The sequence below is a fragment of the Montipora capricornis genome, chromosome 9 (genome assembly GCF_036669925.1).
Source record: "Montipora capricornis isolate CH-2021 chromosome 9, ASM3666992v2, whole genome shotgun sequence".
In the NCBI taxonomy this organism is placed as follows: Eukaryota; Metazoa; Cnidaria; class Anthozoa; order Scleractinia; family Acroporidae; genus Montipora; species Montipora capricornis.
The window spans coordinates 48,779,625-48,789,624 of NC_090891.1; positions in this window are offsets into that span (position 1 = coordinate 48,779,625).

A 10,000-nucleotide genomic window follows, 5' to 3' on the forward strand; every position below is an offset into this window, starting at 1 on the left:
TTAAGCACATCTACTAAGGCCCCAGCGATGGAATCGAGATTTTCCTTGTCCCTCGAGCTCGTGTCTGGGGTTGCAACACTCTTTCATCGACCTGAGCAGGCTAATTCTTTAATCAAGAACTTCGGCCTGCGTTTCTGCAGCTTCTGTGTCAAAGTTCTCAAATAATATATTGTCTCGGTTCTATCACAAGTTCTCCTAGAAAATTGGGAAACTCCACTTCTATGTAAAGTTTTTCTTCTCACTCTGCTGCCATCTTTTGTTTTATACCTTGCACAGTTTACTCTGTTCTATATGGCCGCGCTCGTCCCAGGAAGATTGAACATATATTTTCGGATTGCATATAAATTTAAGGATTGCATTGAATCAATATTCGTGGTATTGCATTACATATAAAATTTAAGGATTGGATTGAATCAATATTTGTGGTATTGCATTACATATAAAATTTAAGGATTGGATTGAATCAATATTTGCGATATTGCATTGCATATAAAATTTAAGGATTGGATTGCATTGAATGCCTTTTATGACTTTAAATTAAACCTTTATTTAAAGGATTGAACATATATTTCTAAGATTAAATTTTGCTACAAACGGCTTGCCATACTGTAGTCCGCGATGTTTCATTGTGTACAAGATACAAGATGCAAAGATATATCATTCAAATCGCTTAACTGTGTTGTTTACAGTGACACTAATTTCAACACTGTCCAATGTACGAAACCGAGTTTAATAATTTTGAAATATGCAGGTATATTTAACATGCGTGCTTTGGCAGTCTGCGAATTGCCAATGTGTACAAAATTCTGTCGCTTATAAAACTCGATCCTTTCAAGATACAGGTTTCAAACATCTATAACTGAAATCACTTAATTGTCTAGTTTTCAATGATACCACATTCAAGGTTGTGCCATATACGAAACCGTGTTAAATCTCGTTTTAAGGAGACAGCTATATTTAACATACGTGCTTTGCATCCAACTTGAATCCGATAACACGGGTTCAAAAATTTTTATCGGACTCTTGATTCAAGTTTTCCTTTCATGTTTCGTACTGTTGTAGAGCTCTATCTGCCTACTCTATCACCGAATCAGAATTAAGTCAGGGGCACCCAACGACCAATTTGTTGTAAAATGTATTATTATGCCACAGTTGATGAAAATAAATGTTATTTAGGCATTTTCAGGTGTTTTTCAGTGTTGCTGGGAAAACATTATCTGTTCCTTTTTCCCAGCAAGACACACAAGAAATTTCCCAGCCAGCTAGATAAAATTTGTTGGTTTCCCAGCCAGCTGATCAAATTTATTTCCCAGCCAGGAATTCCGCGCGCTTTCAAATCCCTCGATCCAAAACGACCGAACAAAAGCGACAAAACCGGGACAAAACAGGTTTTTTCCGCTAGCGCAATCACTCTGGCCAGCCGTCGTATGTTTGTGACTACTCTCTGGGAGAGGGAAGGAGTTTTTTTTTTTTTTTTTTTTTTTTTTTTTTTGTCGTCCTCAGTCTTCAGAGTTTCTACAGCCAGCTCGGGTTGAAATGCTAGAAAAAGTCAGTAATTCCCAGGCAAAACCTCTATCAATAACAAAATTTCCCAGCCAGCTCATCAAAACACCTGTATTTTTGCCAGCCAGCAAGATTCCTTGGGGAACAGATAATGTGAGGAACAGATTCGTTGGGTGCCCCTGTTAAATCAACATGTTTTAATCCCGCAACTGAAACCGAGAATGCGTTTATTAAAGTCAGAGAGATCGTACTTATCGACTATAGTCTTCCATTTGCCATTCTGTACAAAATCCTGTCGGTTACATAACTCGTTCCTTCCAAGATACAGGTTTCAAAACATAAGTCATTGTAATCGGTTAACTCTGTAGTCAACAAGTCACGTTCGTCCACAAAATGTATATTTACGATTGTCTCTCAACATCCTCTGCCATTTTTGTTTGATGGTAAATCGCGAACGACGCGCATCATTGCGTGGGAATCCGCTCAACTGTCAACATTGGTAAAAATGAGGACACGTGATTGGCTATCAGTTAATCCTCGTGGGAATACCGGATCTCGCAGGACATCTAAAAATAACTTAAGAGGGATTACGATGGAAATAGGGCCAGTATGAGGGATTACTTCTCTTACCTTCATAATCTCTTGCTGTCAGCCAGTCTCACAACCCTTAAAGTGGTACTATGACGAAAATCCCATTATTCCTATCTCAGCCATTTTGAAACATAAACAAGTAGTCTGCTTGAGAAGAAAAATACTGTTTACGTTTTTCAAATATCTCTTTTCGTTCCAGAGATAATCGAGTTTTTAAAATTTGCAAATTAGCCAAGTGATGACGTCATACAATCAACCAAATTTTGTTCAGATATAATGAAAAGAGATATCTCAGCCAATTTGTATCAGAAATTTTTGATTTTTTGCAGTAAGATTCTACTAAATGTTCTCCACAATATGAGCTTCACAGTTCTGTTACCATGGCATCATACTGGGTTCCAGACCTCCCTATATTAAAAGCTTTTCTGGCCACCTTTGGCGTTCCATTTTGATATTTGTTAACAGCACTATATATGCATGATCCAGCAAGCATATAAATATGTTAGCTCGAGTTTGTGGCCTTGTTTCACAATCATGATGCCAAAGAAAGATCCTCATCCGTGCGAGACCTTATGGTGAATGCCACCCGATTCTGAATTCTTTTTCACCTTCGTTGTCGTATCAATAATAAAACTTGATGTTTTGACTGCCACTTCTGAAATAAAAACTGAGATCATGCCTGCTCACGTAAGTCAGTTTCTTGTCGGTAGTCGCAAAGAAGGAAATGATCGCAAAATGTCTTTTTCTCTGTAGTACAATGCTCTTATCAACACTTTCAAATGAATATGTTTTGGGAGTACCACCCATTAAGTAAGCATTATAATAACTGAAAAACGTTTTCATAAAAATCACCACCTGCTACTTCTCGTTGGTTGCAAATCTGACGATGAAGTGATTATTTGCTCTGACATTCATAATCAGCTTACTAAATAGACACTGAGTTATCCCACCTCCCTTATTCGCCTCAGTACCCAAAGTTGGGTGGGTCGATTTGGTATCTCCAAGAGGAAATAAAGTGGGAAGAGAGGGCATCCGTCAAACATGCCCTTTTCCATAGGTAATATGTCTCGTTATTTTTAGAAAGTTTCATTCCGCTCGGATAAAGATACTTCACCCGTTACGTGGATATTTTGTGGAGGCTTGATATTGCTACTTGGTTGTTAATTGCACCGCCGCATAATTTTCTTCAAGCCGCATAGTCACGGAATTCGCTAAGTTTCTTCGACCACTCATGGATCAGAGTAGCCTTTTTGTCTCTTAACTTGGTGCTATCCTGGTGGAAAATATTTTGAGAATTACTTCCTTGAATTCGTCTATTAATTCTCCAGCTAACTCAGATAGTGCGGTTGGATCTTCCAGCAATGCTTTTTTAAACCCCGTTTGGACAGGGTAGAATTCGAGATTGTCAGAAGATTCTATCGTCTCCCTTACTTTTACGTCGAGATCTTTTCTCGTTTCTTCCAACCCTCCACATAAATCTTCATCTCTTCCTCTGAAAGACTAAACTTCTTCCGTGCGTTTGTCAGTTGATTTCTTTTGCGCCTTCTTCTTTGGTTTCGCACCGGTAGACAAGTTTGTTTCCATAATTGTCCGATTTTTTCGTCTCCTTCCCCTCATCTGCTGTTGTTTCGCTAGCACTCTTTAGCTCACTTTCCGTTTGTATTTCCTCTTCTTTGCTAGCACTGATTTCTTCTTCTTCGCTACAACTTTTCGTATTTACTGGAATCACTGGAACACTGCTTTGAAACAAGCCAGTAAAGGCGATTTTGTTTAAATTCTTGTTTTGTAAACAGAGTTGCATTCAAAATCTTTTTGTAGTCGTTTTCGTTGAAAAAATAAACAGCAATTTTGCTTTCCGCATCTTCCACCATTTTGGTTTGCGTCACTTCGCTAAGGACGCGTGTCTCTGAGCGTGGGCTATCTTCTCAGCCCGTGCGATCGCTTTTGGACGCAGTTGGCCCATCGCTGCTTTATGATACCGACCTTCCTCCCAGTACGGCATCGAGGGAGAGATATGTCGGCCCCTGAACCGTATGAGACAAATTCCACTTCTACTCACACCTCCAGTCCGCCCTTGTTAATTTAAAGGAGCAGTGTCACCGGTGTGCATGCGTGACAGCACGCCAAATTTTTTGAAAAAGTTTGCCAACGTTTTCAAACCAGTCTGTGGGGTGTGAATATGTTACACAATCAAAGCCATCCGTGGTCACTTTAGTGAACCAAATATCCTGTGGCGTTCAGAAACAAATTCACTATATTTTCGTTGTTCTTTGCTCCTTTTTTCTTTGATCTTATTCTTTTTAAGGGGTTTTGATCGTGTTTTACCATGTCGCGTCGTGGCGGCCATTGAGCTGGAAGCTGACAAGTAGTGATTCAGTCTTCTCAAGAAAGCAAAAGAAGAGCACTAGTACTCAAAATACCAACACAGCATATACAGTGAAGAGAAACGTTTTAAGACATGAATTCATGAGAAATTCGACGTATAGTGTAATTGAAGTGCAAGTTGGCGCGAGTCGCTTAAATGTCCTGACAGACCACCACATCATCGTTTGTTGAGAACACATTAATTATTTTCCCTCTAACATTTCTATTTGAATATTTTGAAGAAAAAGCTGCGTTATGATGACAGGAACTGGATGCGTTGGTTGTTTTTATCTGGTGCACGATTTATAAAACCGCAAGCGGTGAGTAGAATACGGCTTAATTTTTCGCAGCTTATCGTCTTTCGACTTCAAAGTCGTCTCTTGGAAATAAATTCACTCTCTTTCAGCTTTGAAATGGCATGTTAATCTTGATAATATGTCTGGTTAATCGCAGAGAAAACAAGAAGATCTTTTAGATCTTATAACCACGCTTTCAGTGAAAATTTATGTTTTCTTACCACTATAGTCGTAACGTAGTGCACATTCCAAAACAGTCCTTGTTGACTCACTGATGACTATAGACACAAAATCACCTGATCAATCTGTAGCACAACAACTGACAAAGACTGCTTACTTACTTACTGCACCATCACTTATAGCCGTTGTAAAAATCAGTCGTAGCCGTTGTGAAATCTCCGATGACGTAATGGTCTTAATTAATCTGGAACTTTCTTCGGGATATGTACATTATGAACAATACGATAATAACCCTTTTACAGTAAGGACACTTGAACCGTGAACACTTGACATTTTTGAGTACATTGTTTTTTTGGGGGAGGAAGAAATAAAGGCTCTTCTTAAGATGTATAGTGTTACATGTATAGCATTTTGTAAGTGTAAAAACATTAAATACTAGTACTCTTGTCAAAAGGACGAGCCCACATTCTATAGTCACTAAAAAAATGTACAAAAAAATATCAAGTGTTCATGGTTCGAGTGTCCTCACTGTAACAACTTCCAGCTTTCTTTTTTAAAAGTCTTGATTAAATTTAATTGCTTTTTTTTACATGAGTAAAGGGCTAGCAAAGAAGTCACACGAGTGACATAATTCAAGAATTACTTTATTCACTGCTATCTTTAATACGATGGTTATTTCGCTACCAATGAAAATAGCAACGACGACACATTCCATGGATGACGTAATGCCTTTTTATGTACTTATTACTCGCTTCGAATCAAGCGCTTCAATAACACAAAAAGGCTATATATTTTGGTGTAAATAAAGAGCGGAATATTCATAAAATTTTAAGTACACTAATGTTTTAACAGCTTTTGGCGAATAAACATCATAAATTGCGTGATTCGAAGTCCCACTGACTATATGGCCGAGTAGAAGTTTGGGTCAGCTCACCGACAAAACGAAACAAGAAGATCTTTTATATCTTATAACCGCGCTTTGAATATTTATTTGTTTTCTTAGCATAAGGTATTGCATATTCCAAAGCAGTCGTTGATCATTCATTGGTTACTGTAGATACCACACAGGGCCGTAGCCAGAAAAAAAATGACTGAGGCAATGTCAGTGGTTAAATTACCTTCTTAGGAATATTTTTGTGTTTGCGATGACTACAAACGACAAAAACGAAAGAAATTACTGAGGCAAGTGTTTCAGTTTGCTTGTTACTAGCTACAGCCCTGCCTAGGTTTTATGGACATCAAGCCTTTTTTCCCCACAAAAATGCTCCACCCGTTTATGCTCCATTTTTTCCACTAAAATGCTCGGTTTCCCCCCAAAAAGTCACGTGCATTAAATTAGAGGAAAAACCCCTTCGTATTTCATTGCGTGCGTGATCACACATAACAAAATAAATTTGAGGATCAAACTCTTTCCTGAAGAACCTTTTCCTTGAATAATGAAGCAAAAAATAGACGACAAGCTTTCTTTTAAATAATTATTGACTGTCACATTTCCAATTATTTTTTTTACTTTGAGTTGAGAACAAATAAATAGAGGATATTACGTAAAATTCATATCTTCGAGCCAACGTGTAATATCCTCTATTTATTTGTACTCAACTCAAAGTAAAAAAAAATAATTGGAAATGGGACAGTCAATAATTATTTGTTCCTCGCCTTGGGTAAAATACACCCAGTACGGAACTGTTTTCCAATTAAATTCATGTTCTACTATCAAACTTTTTTTCTTCTTCAAATATGTTCTTTATTAGACTGTTCTTAGCAAATACCTGAAAAAAAAATTATCGGGGGTCACCGTGCTCGTTTGAAAGAAAAGGAGCATTTATTTCGCTATCGGGTTTAGTTTGAGCGAAATCTCTTACGTTTTGTATGCGCACATGCTCATGTGCGCGCGCTAATGACGCGAAAATCTTGCGCAGTAGGGATGCGCAATGCAATACTAAGGAATTACCTTAAACAAAATAGAAGGCACTGAATAGGCCAGTTTCGTATTCTAACGGTTGGACTGGATCTAGCATGAAATGGAGGCTAATGCGGGCAAATTAATTTGCATTTGAAAACATTTCTCCGCATTAGCCTCCATTTTATGCTAGATCCAGTCCAGCCGTGAGAATTCGAAAACGGTCTATTGGGTGGTATTGTACTGCAGCGTTCCAGTTAATTTTTTCAATTTGGGGGGGGGGGGGGTCATTAAAACCATTTGAGGGGTCACCCACATGTCGCGCTAGCATAGGCCCTTTAACTTACACGTTCACACGTTTAGTTATTTTGTAATGTCTTGTCCAATTTTGAAGTCCTTTAGTTTTTTAAGCTTTGGTAATAAATTCAGTTAAAAGATAACAAAACACGCTCTTGAGTAAAATTTGCTCGTTTCTTCTTTAAATAAATAGTCTGCAAAAAGACACCACTTAGCAGGGGAGTGACAGGCAAGACTTTTACCGACACTGAAAAAGAAACGAAAGAAAAAAAGAAAACGACGAAATATTACCCGTTTTCCGACTTGGATTGTCATATTGGCAACTCAGTAATAACCGCACTTTGTTGCATCTTAGTCACAGATGAATACACTCCAATAATGTGCGAAGAATTTTTGATATGTTGAGAATTGAAGGAAATATCACGCACCAAAGTCGAAACGCTTATTTCATACTTAATTTGGGCAGAAAAAGTGCCATAAAGTCAGTCTCATAAGACCAACGCAAAAAAATTCCTCAGCGTATTTGGGGTAGTACAATCATGTATTAAAACTCATCGGGACAGGAGGTCCGAGAAGTTGTAATTTTGGCGTCAAAGTAAACCCTTGGAAATCGAGCTTGAAGTTTCGTGTGCAGTTCACGGTCTGCTGAATAACTTTGCCCCCCTCTTGAAAGCCAGTTATGCTGAATCAATCAGCGTGCGGGCACGTGCTAAGCTGTCAATTGACACCCAATTCTTTCACGTGTGATTGACATGATACATCAATCATTTTTCGCGTGCAGATTATAGTTGGAAACAAAAGACAGCGACTTAAGTGGTTTTAAAATTAATTTCTCAGGATTTTTTTCGGGAAAATCTACTTCACAGCCCACTGATTCAAGATTTGCCAAAACAAGAAATTTGAGGGAGACGCCCAAATTTTCCTTTAAGAGAAAACGAGCATTTACTTCGCTGTCGAGCTTATCTTGAGGGAAATCTCTGGCTCTAACGTTTTGTACACGCAAGCGCTCATGTGCGCGCCTTCGGGGTGTTCGGGGTTTATAATTAAGGCATTTAATGAAAGGACCGCTGGACAAGGGGAACGAAGTTTTGCTGAATTGCTGTGGACACAGGCGAGCAAAATGAACGTGTTTTGTGGGATGCAAATGAGGGGGTCGATCGCTATAATTTCTATAGTTCAGCCGTTGGTAGTGGCAGTTATTTGTCTGCTGAGCGCTGGGAAAAAGTCGATCATGGTATTTTACAGGGCGTTTTTGTATACACGCAGCATTGGGACATTCCATTTTTTATCCGCACCACGCCTATGGCATTTTGTAATGTCAAGGAGGACCCTGTCGGAATCTGGAATTTCTGCCCCAGTAGAGGGGGTCGGACTCGGAGCCGTTTGTTATATTCAAAAACGGACCTGTCGGAATCAATCTTCAGAGTAAAAGGGACCTGTTGGAATCATGCCTTCCATAGGGGGGGAGGGGGGGGGGAAGGGGTGCGGATAAAAATTGGAATGTACCATTATCTTCCAATGGATTAAATCAGCAGGTTGGAATTTGGGATAACCTTGGTTGAGATGGGTATGGACATTCTTCTGGAAGCGCACATTTTAATGTGTGGTACAGTAGGTCATCTGATGAGGGCTGGAACTTCAAGCGATTGTGTAAATGGCTAAAATTAATATTCGAGGAAAGACGAAAGAATATGAAAGCTACATGTATTTGATAGCTTTTGTTTTGACGATTATGAGGTTCAAAAGGATTCAGATGATATGGACTTGTTACTGGGCTTAAATAATCATTATGTTCAAAAGGATGCACTCTATGCACGAAGGGGGCCGTGCTTAAGGTTTGAAGATTTTCTGAGGATTCTTGGTACTTTGACTGTAATAGAAGGGGAGGAAGCTGTGAGTGGTGTAAAGTTTTTGCAATGGGAAATATTGATGATCAGTGTAAAATGTGTTCCAGAAGAAGTTAGAATGCAGAATGAAGTTGCAGCAAAAGACTGGTTTTCTCACCGAAATTCCTGTAGTGAGATCATTTTTAGACAAGTGAGATGGTGCATCGCCTGGCCATGGAAGGGTTCCCAGATTAAACAAAGAAGACAACTGATGATGAAAATGAAAGATAAGATCTTTCACATAATTATTAAACTTGTTCGATATCTTTTTATACTGAAATTTTTGAACTTTTACATTGATTTCTCCTCTCAATTGTTATGTAGATATTAATTGTAGTTTTATATAGTGACTTGAACTGTACAGTGTTGATTAACAACCAAATTCATTTTTGAGCTACATTAGCATTAGATTGAGTAAAATCCTCTGTGCTCAAAGGTGCTTTTAGTGTCCTGACAAGTTCCAGTGCATTTTAAGAGAACTTAACGTGTTTTGTATCTGTGAGTATCCTTGAGGTACAGTTCATTGTACAGTGTTCGTCCTTATCAAATGATGTGGGTTTAACATTGTCTAACAATATGTAAGTTACTGCATTTTGCCATGTATTCTTAATTAGCTTATGAATGCAGAAGTCGTTTTCAGCTCATAGTATACTACTCTTCCCAGTACATGTAGATTGCCACACCCACAATTTTTTTTGCTGCCTTCGGACTAATGTTTTTGATGTCAGGAGTTTTTTTTTTAATCAATCATGTACATTGTAGTATATTGAAATACACCACAGGAGGAGATTTTTTTCTGTGGTGTCATGATTTTTTCATATTACGTGATGTTCATTTACAACATGTTTATTTTCAAGAGGAAAGCTTACTACAGTTCTTGCCTGCCCTAAAACTGTTAGCAAAAATTGACTGCTGTTTATAAGCTGAAGATAAAATCATTTGATTACTTAGTAAAATCAGTGAAGGTGTTGGTTATCTTGAGT